Here is an 18,105-nt window from a genome sequence, read left to right as displayed (position 1 = left end):
CCGCCGCAACAAATCAACGGCCAGGGATGCGCTTACGGCCTTTGCATTTCATTTGATCGGAGACAGCAGGCGGCCGACGCGGTTTACTGAATAATCATTTTCATAGAATTCTCTGTCAAAGACGAATGGGTGCGGCATGACGGGAAGGAATTCAGATAACAAGAAATTCTCTGGCACTGTTTTTTGGAACCTTTCCGACTCAGCCGAATAAAATTCCCTGAGCCAAACTGTTGTTGTGGGGGGTGGGTATTACACCATCCTGATCTTTATTTATCTTCGGATACTTATCCTTGATTTCAATCCTACAAGTTGGTTGGACTTATGCCGAACTTATGGTCGGATTCAAGCCGATGACTCTCAGAATCACAGGCATTAAACCATTACAAAGAGAACATGGACTAGTACCATCTTTCTTAAATTCCGAAAGGCTACAACGAAATATGGTATGCAAATTAATATCACTTATTGTTTACTATCTACGATAACGTCATGGACCTTAATCTTTCATAATAGTTACCGATTAAAAAGATAACGTATTATCGGCTAGATTCAGGACGAGGTGAAGTACCTAAAAATCCATCTACTGCTTCATGATATCTAGAGATCCCTTCATCACACCACCGCATCATCTGTCCAGCACGTATTCCAGAAGACGAACAGCGTTGTGGATTAGGCTATCTCTTTTATTGTGGAGCATATTGGAGACTGGACCTGGCATGAAAGCAATGACTATCTTCGGATCTTGCGAGACATTTTGTACATGATTCTTTGAGCTGCACTTATATTAGAATGGTGTGATAGCCTGTTTTTATCAAAATAAAACATAATATTTTTTTTTCTTTCTAGAAAAAAATCACAGAGGATCCCTGGATAAGTTTTTCTTAGACTCTGATAATAAATACTTTCTTGCCAATTTTCGTTCTCACTGTTTTCCAAAGCTTCGACTTATTTAGCATCGTAAGGTCCTCCACTGGAGAATCTTTGGTGACCAGTCTTCTATTTCAAGACCCCAAAACGATCACCCATCCTTTGACATTTGCCAACCTTCAAGCTCCACCTTGGATGAGTGTTGACCATAGCTATTTCTCTTCATACAAGAGAATTGCGGTGATAGTTTGGTGGTAGAGAAAGAATATTTGACCCAACAACAGAGGGAGAATCATTGCAAGGATTAGAATGCACAACAACTTCGTTTTCTCATTGGTTGTCATCTTGGCATAGCACAGGTAGTGCTACACAAACATCCGCCCCTTGGGGACTAGTGCAACCACTTGTGATGGCGGATCGTAATAACTCAATATCCTGGTTTGACAGACTCGGGCATTAACTGATACTGTACAGCAGCTGCAACAGGCTACTGAACAGCTGTAGTCCAAGGAACCTACTCATCGGTGGTGCCTTCTCGGTACAACCTTTGAAATTGCCCTCAGGATCCAGAGGTATCCCCCTGGGGCATGCATTATTTTGCTCCTATGGCATGACGATCACCATCCCACTGAGGTTCGAGGAAAGAGGAGTGATGCCATTGCTCTTCGATTTTTTGCAGTGGCGATTCGATCCCAGGCTACTCTCCACGTCTTAAAAAATCTCACCGAGAGAAAAACCTCGAACAAAAGGTTTAGGAGATTAAGTGCCATCTGGGTGAAGTTCAAATGGAAAGCTAGAAGAACAATGATGGCCTTAGCTTTAAGTCCCAGCTACCTTTTCTCATTCTATTCTACAAAAATCGATTCTAGATCGGTTCAAGATGCCACAGATAGAGTCATATGATGACTCTTCAGATCTTTTAGATCATTTGGAGGGCTACAAGGCCCTCATGATACTTTAGGATGCCTCAGACGTCCACCTCTACCTCGCCTTCTCAGCCACCTTGAAAAAGATAGCATGAGTATGGTACTCTAGATTTCAACTAGAGTCCATCTATTCATTTGAGCATCTTGGAAGACTCTTTGTTGCTCACTTCGACAACAACGAAGCTCAATCCAAAAACTCTGATAGCCTTTTCTCGAAAAAGGATAAATCGTTATGTGACTATACTAATGTCGTTATGGTCAAAAAAAGTCAACAGTAAGTAAAGAATCTGTATCGACTATACTGATCTTAATAAGATATGTCTAAAGGATACCTTTCCTCTCTCAAGGATCAATCAACTCGTTGATGCTATCTCAGGATACCAACTACTAGGTTTTATGGATACCTTCTTGGGCTACAATCATATTGGAATGGCTTTCGAGGATGAGAAGTAAATGACATTCATAATTGATAAAGATTTGTATTGTTACAAAATAATTTTCTTTGGGTTAAAGAATGCAGGAGTTACATATCAGCACCTCATCAATAAGATATTTAAATACTAAATCGAATGCAACATAGAAGTTTACATTGATGATATGCTGGTAAAAAATATGGAGGCCGACCAACATATCGCCGACCTAGAAGAACCCTTCGGTGAGTTAAGGTGACACCAAATAAAGCTCAATTGAAACAAATGCATCTTTGAATTGACCCTGAAAAATTCTTGAAATTCATGGTGACCCAAAAAGAGATAGAACCAATCTGAAGAAGATCCAAGCACCACTGGATATGAAGCACTCGAGCACCAAAAATGATGTGCAACATTTGGGGGGATAGATGGTAGCTCTTAGCTAATTCATTTCTTGGTCAATTGAGAAGTGCCTTCTCTTCTTCAAGATCTTGAGGTAAATGAAAACTTTAAAGTGGTTGGATGACTGCCGAATAACTTTCAAATAGCTCAAACAATACCTGGGGTCCCCTCCACTTCTCTCCAAACTAGTAGAAGGTGAGGGATGTACTTGTCCATCTCATCCAATGCAAGTACTCCAAAGCCAATCTACTATACGAGTAAAATTCTTTGAGATGTGGAGACCAGATACTTAAAGGCTGAGAAGATGATTATTGCATTTATTACTTTTGTCTAACATCTCCGGCTATATTTTTAGGCCCATTCAGTGGTTATCTTGATTGATCAACCCTTGAGGACAATCCTCCAAAGGTCGGATATCTTCAGGTATATGGCAAAATGGGTAATTGAGCTCGAAAAATTTGATGTCAATTTTTATCCTCGATCTGCTATGAAAGCCCAAACACTGGCCAACTTCCTCATGGAATGTGCTATTTTCGATGAAAAATCATCTTCGGTTCAACTCGAGGAATCAAAAAAAGTGCCATGATGGATTTTGCACATCGATGGAGCCTCAAACTCACAAGGGTGTGGAGTCGGGCTTATTCTCACTAGCTCAAAAGGGGTGGTGATAGAGTATGCTCTCTGATTTGACTTCAAAGCTTTCAACAATGAGGCCTAGTATGAATCTCTGATTGTCAGACTCCACCTTACCAAAGAACTTGGAGTGGATGACCTCAAAGTCTTCTCCGACTTGCAACTTGTCGTCGATCAAATTCGAGGACAATATGAAGCCCGCGATGCCATGATGGCTAAGTACCTATAGAAGCTCAAAGAAATGTCTGTGGCTTTTTGGACCTTGGAAATCCAATAAATACCAAATTGGAGGATGCCCCAGCTGAAGCCCTATCTCACCTTGCCACTTCGGATTTACCCGATCACAATAAAAGAGTTTTCATGGGGAACCTACAAAGATAAAGCATCGAAGAGCCTTTGATACTGTAGGTCAAGCATGAACTGAGCTGGATGGACCCTATCATTGACTATTTGGTTAAGGGTGACTTACCAATCGACCCTATCGAGGCTCGTAGAGTTAAGCACCAAGCTTCGTGGTACATCCACTTGGAAGGAAGGCTTTACAAGAAGTCATTCTCACTACCCTTTCTCCATTGGCTATGACCATCTGAGGTGGATTATACTCTTTGGGAGGTACATGAGGAGATCTGCGGCTACCACTTGAGAGGTAGATTCTTAGCCTATAAAATTATCTGGCAAGGATATTATTGGTCTATCCTATGATAAGATGCGGTCGAGCTCATTAGAAAATGTAAATAGTGCCAAAGACATGCTCATGTTCAATGAAGGCCAATTGCTTAGTTTACGCCAATCACCACATCCTAGTCTTTTGCTATGTTGGGAATTGACATCCTTGGATCATTCTCGCAAACAATTGATTAAAAGAAATTTCTGATCGTTGTGATCGATTATTTCATAAAGTAGATTGAAGTCGAGCTGTTAGTGCAAATTATCGAAGGAAAGGCTTGGGATTTTATTTGAAAGTTGATTATTTGTCGGTTCGAACTCCCATAAGCAATCATCATTGACAATGTGTCAATTTGATAATTTCAACTCAAGAAATTTTGCTCGAAACTTTTACATCGATCATAGGCTTACCTGAATTAGCGACCTATAATTCAATGGAGAAGCCGAGGTGATCAATCGAATGATCCTACAAGGACTAAAGAGAAAGCTTGATCAGACAAAGAACTCTAGGTTGAAGAGCTCTATAATGTTCTTTGGATATATCGAACAATACTTCAGATTCCAACTAAGGAGATACCTTTCAACCTCACCTTTGGGGTTGAAGTGGGTATTTCTGTTGAAATCAAATGCCCTCAACTAGGGTAGAATACTACGATAAGCAAAAAAAATTTTAGTTGGCTTTAGATGAATCTAGATTTACTGGAAGAAATAATAGAACAAGCTCGGATTAGGATGGCTTTATATCAACAATGAGTAGCCCGCTACTACAATGTCCAAGTCAAAGCAAAGATCTTCCAATCTAGTGACCTTGTCCTTCGATGAGCCGAAGTGTCCAAACCTACCAAATATGGCAAATTAGCCTCAAATCTAGAAGGACCCCATAAGATCACCGAGTTTATCAGATCCAGGGCTTATAAAATATTCAAAAACCTCGATGGGACCCCCATTCCTTAGACTTAGAATATCAAGAACCTCAAAATATATTATCAGTAAGACATGTGATTGTTCTTACATTAATGAAAGTTATTCCTTTTAATTTCATATGCATTCCATGTGAAAACTACTAAGTCAAATGGGTTAGTCTTGGTCGACACGTTGGATGAAGCACAAGCCTCAGTTCTTGGATAAGTGCTGAATCAAAAAATTGACTGAGGGATATTTAAACATAAGTTTGAACCCCAATGATTGGGTTAGATCGGATCAATCCCTTGGAGATATATCGGCTTCAGCTAAGACCTCTAAATTAGTATTCGACTAGATGCCAATAATGAGGAGATATTTTGACCCAAGTCAAGATCTCTAGAAGATCATGCCTCAGAAGCATTCTAATGATATATTTTATGACAACAAATGGACAATGCTATTCATTTGGCAAATTTTCTGCCTAGAATTGATTTCAAATCAGCTTTAGATAAGCCAACCTTGGTCAAGGTTATGACCCTAGACCACCTTACACCAGTATGAACACACTACGACATTCGATTTGGACTTTGTCGAGGATATCGACCTCAATCTCTGATTCGATCTAATAATCCATAGTTCAACACCAATTTTGAAAATTTATTGAGTCAACATATGATTGAGAAGCACAGCGAAACATGAAAAAGTAAAGTTCATTTCATTACTTAGAAAGTTCATTATATAAAAGATGACAATATAGAGTTAAGGATGCTTAACATCCATGGCTGAAGCCTCGATAGAGTGCCTAGCTTTGACTTCGGCAATGGATCCGATTGTGAAGGCAAGTCCAGAAGTGTCCTCGACCATGGTCTTAATAGCAGACTCAATTGTAGGCATAGCTAGAATAGGTTGAATGGCATGATCCTCGTCGAACTGATCATTGATGGCCTCAGGGTCGAGCTGACTAACGCCAACTATAGAAAATAGATAGGCAACCTGAGCTTTGCAAGCTTAGAAACCTTATATGTACGCCACTGTCGACCCCTTCACAACCTCTGCCTCGAAGTCCAGTGAAGTTCTGAAGTCATCCACCACTTTCAACTTGGCCTTGGCCATTGCCTTTGATTTTTTGGCCTCTGCCCGAGCCTCGATCCACTTCATCTTGTCCTCGGTAGCTTTGATTGCTATCTCTGAAGAAAAAGTCATCTCATGGTGATTCATATGCATGCAAAATTTTAAAAATTTATTTATATGCACAGGGGAATAACGATTTCAAATTTAAATAATTTAAATCTAATTAGATATAATCTAACAAGCATACATAGAGATTATATCTCATACCCAGAAATCATTATATACACAAGATTTAGATATATTCTATTGTAATATGAAATTTTACCTTTATGCAGGTAGATCTTCATCATGATCTGAAAATCATGGATATCTCTTGGAGTTTCTTAGAGCTGTATAAGTGTCCGATCTCAATAGATATCCACACAGGACTGATCTTGATCAGAAGACTTCAAAGATCACCAGGGTGCTAGCTCTCTTGCATATCTTTCTCCCTTCAACTCAAGTCTGATTTTTTCTTCTTTTCTTCTCAAGAAAGAGGAAGAGGATGATGAACTAGAAGAAATAAAAAGAGGAAGAGCACCATCCTCTTGTTGGGTGGCACTAAGAAGGAGAGAAGGAGGATGGGCGGCAGGAAAGAGAGGGGCTTAAAGGGATCTCTTCAAGAGTTAGGGCATCCTCTCTAATGGGTCATTTTTATAGATCTCAATTCCTTATCCTTCCATGAGATCAATTTGAATCAAATTCAGATTTCAAGGATTTGAATCAAATTCAAATCTTGAATCCTATCTGGATAAGGAGATAGGAAAGAGAGAGAGGAGAGAGAAGCCTAGAGGGGGTGTGCCAACACCTCGACCATGCCCTCTCTCTCCCTCCTTTTATTCCACACACATGTCCCATGGGGGGGCATCAGCCCTTACTTCTATGTGGTTGGTGCTCCCTTCTTTGTAGTGTGTAAGAGGAGAGAGAGTCCCAGTCCAACTGAAAACTCCTCTCCTAACCCTTTTGAATTGGTTCCAAACCAATTTAGATTAGATTAAGCCAAATCCTATTTTAACTAGGAATAGCCCCAAATTGAACCAAAATAAATCCAATTTAATTTATACAAAGTCCAATCATTAATTAACTAATCAAATCAAATAATTAATGATTAATTCAGTAATAATTGCTTAATATTCTTTCTTAAACTCACTAATCCTTTAGCAAGTCTCTTTTGTAACTTTTACAAATTCGTTCAATCATCAATCAAATTGATAATTGAGTTTATTTATGAATCAAATTTATAATTTAATTATTTTATCAAGTCAAATTTTTTTTTGAAAGAATAATATCCTGCAAGTCCATCGCATATGGGATGCGATCAGGTATTTTTGACATTTTATCTTCCAAACTCATGTAATTGATATTATTATTTAATAAAATAAGCTTTTCAATTTATTATATGCTGCATCTTATTATTATTTTTAAGATTATAATGAACCCTATAGATATGGACAATGATTTTAGGATCATAATGAGATCATGCAAGTGAGACCTAAATCCTTGATGGTCATGATCTAAAATATTCTCAGTCATTAGTTTATTGAGTCAGAGATCAATAATACTGATAAGACTGGTATATCCTATATATGCTCAGTGATGAGGGTGGTTGATCTCATAATCACTTGTGTGGTGATACTAATACAAGAGTGTGGATGCTCATTAGAGAATGAGTTCACTGAATAGACCTACAAAAAAATATCTGATAAAGTCTTATTTATATATCAGTTGATTGTTCTCTAGTAGGAGTTGTGTAAGTGATCCTTTGATCTGAGATCGTCATGATACCTTATGTACATGAATCTATATTTTAGTTCTCTTCCTAACTTAGTTTTTTGATCCTTATGTAGAGTGTTTTGGATGTGATGAAGTGTACATAAAGGTTGTGAGTGATCAATAAGGGATCAGTAACTCATAATAAGAAGAGCGAACATCCTATGTAATCTCATAGATTGATGATTCTGAAAGTCTTTGGCCAAAATAGGATGATAATTAAAAAATAATTTTTAATATATCATCAATTGAATTATCATATTCTGATTGAGATATATTTAGTTAAGTAATTAGATTTGATATGATTCCATGCCCACAGCTCATCTGGGTTATTGTTTGACTGAAGGATTGAATTGCATGGTAACTTGCCACTGAAGGATATTTTGATAATTTTTATCAAATTTTATTTCTTTCAGATAGTCATGATACATTGCTAGATATCAATTTTGACTTATAGACTTATCATAATTAAAGAAGTTTAATTTAAAAATTAATTAGAAAGAGTTCTAGTTGATTAGGACTCTTAAGTTGACCTAATCTGATTAGATTAGGATTAGGTCAAGAGTCTGTGTTTACTGCTGGCTAGATTTGTAATCCAATGGGTCACACACTTTAAGATTTGATCTTGATTTAATTTAATTAAGATTTAATATAAATCTTAAAAGTTAATTTGATATGCTAGTATATTATGTTAACCCAAGTTTCTAATTAGGTTAAGCTCAAAGTGTTTGAGCTAAACTGAACCTGTTGCCTTTGATTTGATTGGATTGGATCTATTTTAATTGGACTCTTATCCAACTTGAAAGAGTTTCAAGTATAGAAGGAGACATTCATGCCACCTAGGTTTCACTCCAAAAATAAATTGCCGCCACCTCCCTTTTTAGCATTATGAAGAGAAAGAGTCCTTCTTCATTAAGACTCTTATCCATCTCATCGATTTCTCATTTTTTCTTAATTATCACATGCCAGATTTTAATATGAGATTTATGGGGCATAGAAGAGAAGGAGTCCTTCTATCTAAAGGCTCTTCTATGCCACTTAATGCTATGGAGAATTAATTCTCCACCTGAAGAAGTGGAGCGCCAAGAGTTGGCACCCCTTAGGGTTTCTTCACATCCTTTCCTAACCTATTTATATGGGGCATCCCATATGGGTTGGGTGTTGGATTTTGGTAAAAGATCAGAGGCTATTGGAGTGTGATAAGGGAGGAAAAATTTGAAAAAAATTTAAAGAAAAGATAAGAAAAAAATTGGGAGAAAAAATAGAAAGAAGGGTGGTGAAAAAAATAGCAAGTGTTGTGAGCTTGTCCTAGGATTTATTTTTTTCATGTGTTGGAGTACAAAATCAAATCTTAGATTATAAGACTTCTAAAGAAAATTCTCTTGATGTGATCCTAGAAGCAAAATCAAAGGCAACTGTGCATTGGTGCGATCATTCTTTGAGTTCGAAGCCGATAGTGTTCTTGTGAAGAAAAGGCTGCAACAGTACATTGATTGGAAAAGACCTTGACCAACTTTCATGTGGATCACCATTAGAAGACTTCTATTTTGGAGTCTCGTGGAGATCACCTTCTTACCATACTACTCATTGGGGATAGTATAATATTCTATCTCTTTGTATGCTTGATTTTATTTTGTTCGACATCTACAAGGTGATTCTAAGGTTTGGATTTCAGTTTGATAGTTTTAATTGTTAAAGCATTCGATATATATATTTTAAAAAAATTTAAAATTTATATTCCATTATATGATTGGACTCCAATAGTGGTATCAGAGCCATCTTTGTTAGATTTGATCAAACAAGTATAAAAGTTGTAATATAGAATTATTCTAGTTCATATTTTGTCAAAAATGTTGCATCGATTTCTAGCATCGATCTTAAAATTAAAAATTATTTTTGAATTTATTTGAACCATGAATTTAAATTTTAGTGATTAAAATTTTAAATTTATGATAATATAAAATTTATTGATTCATGATTGCTTGATGCTTAAATCAGTTTTTTTGATCAAGGGTGTAATGCATGCCTAATTCAATTAGGGTTTGTTTTTAATATTAACTAAATTTATTATATGTTAAGTCATTTGAGTACCCTTATTTGATTGTTGTAATCATTTTTGGCATGTTAATATGAATGATATTATAGCTTGGAAAGGTATGTTGAATTGCATAATTTGTATGTTACATTTTCTGTATTAGTTACGATGTGCTGAGATCAGTTCAAAGATCCTCTATAAAAATTATATTAAGTTGTAATGTCGAGATTCACTTGTAAACCAAATATCGAATTCATTTGATCAATTGATATCTAGGTAAGTATTCAAAGTGATTTTCTAATTAGGTCCGTATGCTGGCCTGATCAACTTTGTTGGTGTCTAAGAAAAGCTACGGAGAGCCTCCCATCTATTGATCTGGCCAATTTGGTCTTGTTAAGTTTCAGACTTAGATTGTTTAGCGATGTAGATATTACAAAGGCCTTCCTTCATGCTTGGTCAATAGAGTATATCAAGATCTTTGTGAGCTTGTTATGCTATCCATAAAGCTTACTATAGAAATTGATATGATATTGACTAAGTGCATATTGATGCTTATGGCATATTTGAATAGTATTGCTTTGTTGTGCTATCCATAAGGACAGTATTATTTAAGTATGACCATATGAGATTGAAGGGTTAACTTAACTAGAATATTATAGTTTATTGTGCTGTCCACAAGATTATGAGTGATCTAGAGGCAAGAGAGAAAAATATTGAGAATTGTATGAAGTACAACTGGTGAAGAGTTGCTTATTTTTGAACTCATGAATGCTTGTTGTGCTATCCACAAAGTATTTATGAGGAATAGAGATCTCAACCCCATTTAGAAACATAAGGATGTTTCTCATTTTTCATACTTGAAGGCTATGAAATTCGTTAAAATAGTGAGAGATACAATTTGACAAAAGTCCTAATCTAGTTGTACATGTCATCATGAGTTATCCGCTAATATTGTGTTATTGTTATTATAGATTAACTGTATAAATGGCATCATCACGATCACTGTGAAGCATACTAAATGCTAATAAATTGACAGATCAAACTATGTAGATTAATTAAAAAATCTAAGAATTATTCTCACACAGGAGAAAATCTCTTATATATTGGATTCACCTACACCCGATATGATCGAAGAAGATACATTTGAGGAGGAAAGGACGACATATAAGATATGGAAGGATGATAGTGTGACTGTCAAGTGTATCATGCTTGTTTCAATGAACAATGAACTTTAAAGACAGCATGAGGACATAGATGTTCCTTCTATACTCCTTAATCTAAAAGAGTTATATGGGAAACAAAATTGAACTACTAGATATGAGATATCTAAGTAGTTGTTCCGGACCTAAGTGACTGAAGGCATGTCTGTGCAAACTCATATCCATAAGATAACTGATTTGATCACTCATCTGGAATAATTGGGTTTCGTTGTGGATGGTGAACTTAGTCAGGATTTGATCCTGCAGTCACTTCTCGATTCTTTCTCTTAATTTGTCATTAACTACCATATGAATAAACTAAATATCAGCCTGTCTGAACTGCTGAATATGCTCAAAATAGTAGAGAGCCATTTCAAAAATGAAAGGTTTTAGTTCTTCTTATTGATAAGATCAATAAGAAGAAAGGCAAGAAGGGTTTAAAGAAAAAGTTGAACCCTAAGGTTGGTATCTCCAAGAAGAAGGCGAAGAAGGTTTCCACCAAAGGTACTTGCTATCACTGCGGCAAGGACAGGCATTGAAAGAGAAATTACAAGGAATACCTTGCAACTGTAAAACATAAAGAAACAAGCATTGCTAAAGATTTGTATGTGATATAAACAAACTTATCATTAAGTACTTCAATTTCAGATTCTTGGGTATTGGATACCATCTGTGGCTCACATCTTTGCAAATCATTGCAGGGTATGTAGAAAATAAAAAATCTAAATAAAGGTGACTTCGAGCTGTTCAGTGCTAGTGGAGAGTCCATTCAAGCTGAAGCCATGGAAATCAGGATTTTGAAGTTACATTTGGATAAAATTTTAGAACTGAAGATCTGTTATTATATTCTTAAAGTTATTAAAAATATTATTTCTGTATCCTTGTTATTAGAACAAGATTTTGAAATAAAAGCTAAGAACAATGGTTGTTCTATCTATTTTTTTAATAAATTTTATGAAAATATTTTTGTTAATAATATTTTTTTATTCCTATCACTTAATGATAATATACTTCATATTGATAATATGAAGAAATGAAAGAAAGAAGATGTGAATATCACATATCTCTGGCACTGCTGACTTGATTATATAAATGAGTCAAGAATTAACAAGTTATATAAAGATAAATTCTTTGATCCTTATGATTTTGAATCATATGAAACTTGTGAATCTTGTCTCATGGATAAAATGATCAAGACTCCATTTATTAAATATGAAGAAAGGGTGAGTGATATTTTTAGACATTGTATATACTGATGTTTGTGGTCCAATATTGACTCAAGCCAGAGGTGGATACTCCTACTTCATCACATTTACTGATGATATGTCTAGGTTTGGATATGTGTATTTAATGAAATACAAATTCGAAATCTTTGACAAGTTTAAAGAGTATCAAAGAATGGTTGAGAAATAAACTGATAAAAGTATTAAAGCTCTTCGATCTGATCGAGGAAAAGAATACTTGACTAGTGAATTTTTTGATCATTTAAAATAAAATGCTATACTCTCTCAGTGGATACCTTCTTACACTCTACAATTAAATGGTATTGCAAAAAAGAGGAATCACACCTTATTAGATATAGTGTGGTCCATGATGTGTTTCACAGATCTTTCAATCTTTTTTTGGGGATATGCTCTCGAGGCCACAGTGTATATTTTGAATAAAATACCATCAAAGTCTATCTCTAGCACTCCATATAAGATATGAAAAGAGAAGAGACCCAGTCTTAAACATCTTAAGATCTGGAGCTTCCCTACTTATGTGAAAAATATTGATGGACATAAGCTTAGTGCTAGATCAGAAAAATATAGATTTGTGGATTATTTCAAGGAGAGTATAGGATACTACTTCTACTATCCTACTTTACAAAAGGTATTTGTTGGTAGGCATGCCGTTTTCTTGAAGAAAAAGTTTATCCAAGAAGAAGACAGTGGGAGGTTTGTTGAATTTGAAGAAGTTCAAAACCTACAACCTATCTAGAATTCATAAGCTGACTCTCAATCAGATGTACCCATTATTGAGACACAACCACTACACACACCTCCTTTCTGAAGATTAAGTAGGGTGTGTAATGTATCACTGAGGTATGGGTTTGTCATTGAGAACGACAACACATCCCACATCATGGAGAATGATGATCCTACGACCTATTTGAAAGCTGTCATGAGTAGTGACTCTGACAAATGGCTCAATGTCATGAAATCTGAAATGAACTTCATGTATACCAACCAAGTTTGGACTTTGGTTGATGTACTTAAGGGTGTGATCCCAATAGGCTGTAAATGGATCTTCAAGAAGAAGATTGGAGCAGATGGTCAAGTAGAGACCTATAAGGTCAGACTGATGGTAAAAGATTTTAGATAAAAACAAGATGTTGATTATGAAGAAATCTTTTCATCTGTAGTCATGCTCAAGTCTATTCAGATTATGCTTGCTGTTGCTGCATACCATGACTATGAGATCTGACAGATGGATGTCAAGACTGCCTTTCTCACTGAAAATCTTGAGAAAGAAGTCTATATGACTCAATCAAAAAAATTTATCTCTAGTGGGAGAGCAAATCAAATATGTAAGCTAAATAAATCTATTTATGGATTAAAGCAAGTATCAAGGAGCTGGAGCATCCATTTTGATGAGACAGTCAAATCATTTGGCTCTATCAAAAATATGGATAAACTTTGTATGTACAAAAAGATCAGTAGGAGTGCTGTTGTCTTCTTGATCTTGTATGTAGACGACATACTACTCATTGGGAATGATATCTCTATATTGCAATCGATCAAGACATGGCGATCACAAAAGTTTTTCATGAAATACTTGGGTGAAGCATCCTATATACTTGGCATAAAGATCTATAGGGATAGATCAAAGAGGATGCTTGGCTTATCCCAGTCTAGTTACATAGACTTTGTGTTGAAGAGGTTCAACATGGAGGGAAGTAAAAGAAGTTACTTGCCTATAGGTCATAGCATACAGATCTCTAAGAAGATATCTCCTAAGACATCTGAAGAGAGAAATAGAATAAGTCCTATTCCTTATTATGTTAGATTAGGTGCAGGGTTTCATGCATGAATTTTAAAATATTTTTAAAATATAATGTAGCAGAACATGTAAATTAAATAATTAATTTATAAATACATGTAATCAAATTACTAAACCCTATAATTATGATCTATAACATGTCATATTATATTTATAAATCAGAAAATAAAAGTTTTGGTATTGATCAAATCAATACCCCAGATCTAAAACAGTTTTAGATCTAAAACCTAAATCACATCTAGATAAGAGAAGAGATCATATCTCTTACCTTCATGCGGGTCAAAAACTCTATAGTTGATTTTCTTTATTGCCTTTGGAGTCACAAACACATCCGGCATCTACAGGTGATCCACACAAGGCCGTAACAAAATCGAGATTTGTCGAACGAAGATTCGCTCGAAGTACTAGCTTCTTGCAGATCTCTCCAGATGATTAATCTAAAAAATATTCTTCGGATCTCTTGGACATTCCATAAGATGAAGAATATGAGGAGAAATGAGGGAGAAGTCAAATCTTTTGACCTCCCTAAAATTAAAAATAATATATAATAGAAAAAGATCTTAAGGGAAGACAGATCTTCTCTTTCAGTACATCAATGATTGATGTCTTGAGAACATCTCTATGCTAGGACATGAGGAGACATTCTCCTCTAGATGTTTCTTAAACTTTCAGATCTTATGATATTTGATTTTTCTCATAGAAAAATCTCATGATTTATGGAGAAGAAGGGTTCTAAAAGAAATCTTAAGAGAAGACTTTCTTTTCTTCTTTTTCTCATATTAGAATATAATCAGATCATGTCCAAAATTAGATCACCATGCTCCAACTCATTGGAGCATAAATCCACCATGCCATCCCTCTTTCTCTCTTAGATTTTTATCACATAAAAATATAAAATAAAGAGAGAATAATCTGAAAAAAAACAATAAGAAAAAATAATCTTCTCTCTTACCTTTTGTTTCTACAAGACATCAACCTTTTATCTCTTGATTGAAGACTCTCCTCCATGGATATTGGTGCCTCAAACCACCCATTCCTTCCACTTTTTCCTTTGCTATTTCTGTCAGAGATCCACCAATTTTTGACTCCCTTATCATCTCATATGGGGCGGCACCAATATATGAAGTAGATTAGGTCAAAAGTCCTAGTCTAACAAGGAGTCCATGGGGTGTCCAACTCTTGGATGCCCCTTGCCTTTTAATTTTTGTGGAGAGCCTGATAACAAGCACAAAAGGGTGACAAAAAAAGAAGGGATAAGCATGGAGGAAGTTGGCGCATGAGAGGAGGGAAGAGTTCTTGTGAAGAGGGACTCTTTCAAAAAGAGAATAAACCTAAATCACTTTCCATAATTAACCAAATTATTTTTCATATTAAATCAAATCAAATCTGATTTAAATCTCTAGAATAAGTGGTGTGAGATTACATTCCTAATACATGGATATCTCATAAAAATTATCTGAAAATAAATATGTGGCGTGGGCTTAGGGTTTCTTAGTTGGCGCATGGGAGAAGATAGAGTCTTAGTCTAACTAGGATTCTTATGTAGACTAGGTCAAGTTCTTTGAACCCAATTCAAATTAATTGCAACCCAATTAATGGTGATCTTAGTCTAACTAAGAGTCCAATTAAATCAGATTAAATCATATTTAATTTTGATTTAAATCTCAACTTAATTAGAAATTAGGTGCATACAAGTCATAGTCGAACAGGGACTTGTTCTCCCTTGCAACTGGCTTATCCAATAAACCAATTAGACTTAATCTAATTAAATCTAAACTAATTCTAATTGAATCAAATTTAATTAGACTTGATCTCAGCCCAATTGCTCAATCAGATTGAGCCTATTAGCAATCCAATTGCTAATTGATCCTCCTGCAACACTTGCATTAGGTCAAACATCAATCACATTGATCGTTTAACCTTAGAATGATTCTTAATCATCGATTAACCATCTGATTAGGTTACAATTTCTTATGTGTGTGATCTTATAGGTTCGAACCTAAGCTGGTAGCACAGAAACTAATTTCGGTACCAGTCGAAGTAACCATCTAGCAATGATTTCCGACGTTCAAATAGGTCGAATGTATGCAAAGCAACATTCTAAGAATCCTGATCCATGGTTATCATATAATTCATCCCTTTGACCAATAATGCTCAAGACGAGTTCGAGTATGCTATCAACACTCATATAAGTCATCTCTATTATGTTTCAAAATTTTATAAATCTCGTGACTCCTCACGAGGATTATCCAGGCTTAGGTTTTGCTAAATTAAAACACAGCGAGATATTCTCTTTCTGAAGTTAATCAGGAGTGGTCAATCTCATCTTGACTCACACACTAACTTCACAAGTACTTGACTGTACTCAGAAATCTTTCGAACCTATATTAAAAATACAGACAGTCCGGCACCAAAGCACAGTGAGTTGCTTGCAAGTCACCGTGGTGATCTCAGGTCGAAGGGACACTTATACCTATTGGCCTTAGCTAGCTACTCTTGACAGTAGAGTATTACATTGGTCACGTTCAGTGCATATATACTCCTACATCTCACCTGGATACCATACCAGTGTCTCCACACTACTTGGTTACGAGGACAACCAATGCATATGATATACAGCGACCTACACTTGATAAGTTATCATCCTTGTTAATAACTTATCATTTGATCGTGAATAATTTAAGAACCATCTGATAAATTCTTCTTTATTGATTGATTGTGGTTCTAAGGACTTCATCATAATTTAGGAGTTCTTTTAAGGAAGATAGAACTTTTATGATGAACCTACCAAATAACTATTATTATTAGATAATTCATATACTAATTTCAATCATCTACCACTTAGATGATTGGCTTTAGGACATATTTTCCAACAACTCTCACTTGTACTAAAGCCAATCAGAATAATATCAAATATCTTATCTTCCACTTGAGTTCGTAGAACTTCTTAGTTCCGAGGCCTTAGCAAATGGGTCGGTCAAGTTCTCCTTTTTCATCGATCTTCCAAAGATCGATGTCACCTTGATCTAAAATCAAAAGTGATAGTAATACAGAGTATGCTGGTACTTTAGTTCTTTAGCCAAATTTATGGCTCCAGTGCTACAATAGGACTGGACCATCGGTGGAGGGTGCCACTCACAATCTGCTAATGAAGCTCAGCAATTACATAGCTTACATAGCAGCATCATATGCTACGATGTACTCTACATCACTAACTGAGTAGACTAAAGTATCCTGCTTAGAATCTTTCTAGCAAATTGCTCCTACAATTAGGGTATGATCCGACACTTTCTTATTATCATCTTGATCTGACTGAAATCGAAACATCCACATGTTTAAAGTCAGTATTTCCATATTTGAGTCACTGGACTTTATTATTTTTCAAATACTTAAGGATTGTCCATACAATCTTTCAGTGGTTCTTACTTAGATCAGACTGGTATCTGCTCACTACCATTAGTGAGTATACCATATTTGGTCTTGAACATGGAGAAATTAGATGACACCTAAACCTTTATTCTTTGCAATATTGGAATGCCATTCTCGATTAAGAGAATTTCATCCACAGATAACACAAGGAATAACACTACAGAACATTTTGCCCACTTATAAATGCAGGATTCCTCTTTGTTCGTAACAAAGATATATGTTCAAAACGTATGTTCTAACTCTGAGATAATAGTGAAACAGGCTTTATAGGTCTCCACCTTCCCATCTGCGTTACTCTGATCCTTTTGAAAAATCCATTCACACCCAATGGGTTTTATCCCTTCAGGTGAATCATCTAGTGTCCATACACTATTGATTTTTATGGACTTCAATTTGGATTTAATGGCTCGAAACCACTTCTCAGAGTTAGACCACTGCATTGCATCTCTATATGTGATCGGATCCTTGTTAATCTCATCGAGCTCAATAGGATCACTGTCCCAGACCTAGACACTGAAGTGTCTGTCTGGCTAACGCAGTACTCTACCAGATCTCCTTAAAGGTATTACTTTAATGGGCTCTGAGTTTGATCTAATCAAATCCAATTCTGTGGGTTTACTAGATTATGTCGGTTCATTTTATATCAGTCAAACTTTCAAGTTCAACTTGATAGGCATCAGTTCCTTCTCTAAGAAACTTCTTTCCAAAAAGAA

The sequence above is a fragment of the Elaeis guineensis genome, chromosome 7 (assembly GCF_000442705.2).
Source record: "Elaeis guineensis isolate ETL-2024a chromosome 7, EG11, whole genome shotgun sequence".
Lineage (NCBI taxonomy): Eukaryota > Viridiplantae > Streptophyta > Magnoliopsida > Arecales > Arecaceae > Elaeis > Elaeis guineensis.
The sequence above is the reverse complement of the archived record's forward strand: the minus strand, read 5'-3'. Positions refer to the sequence as shown.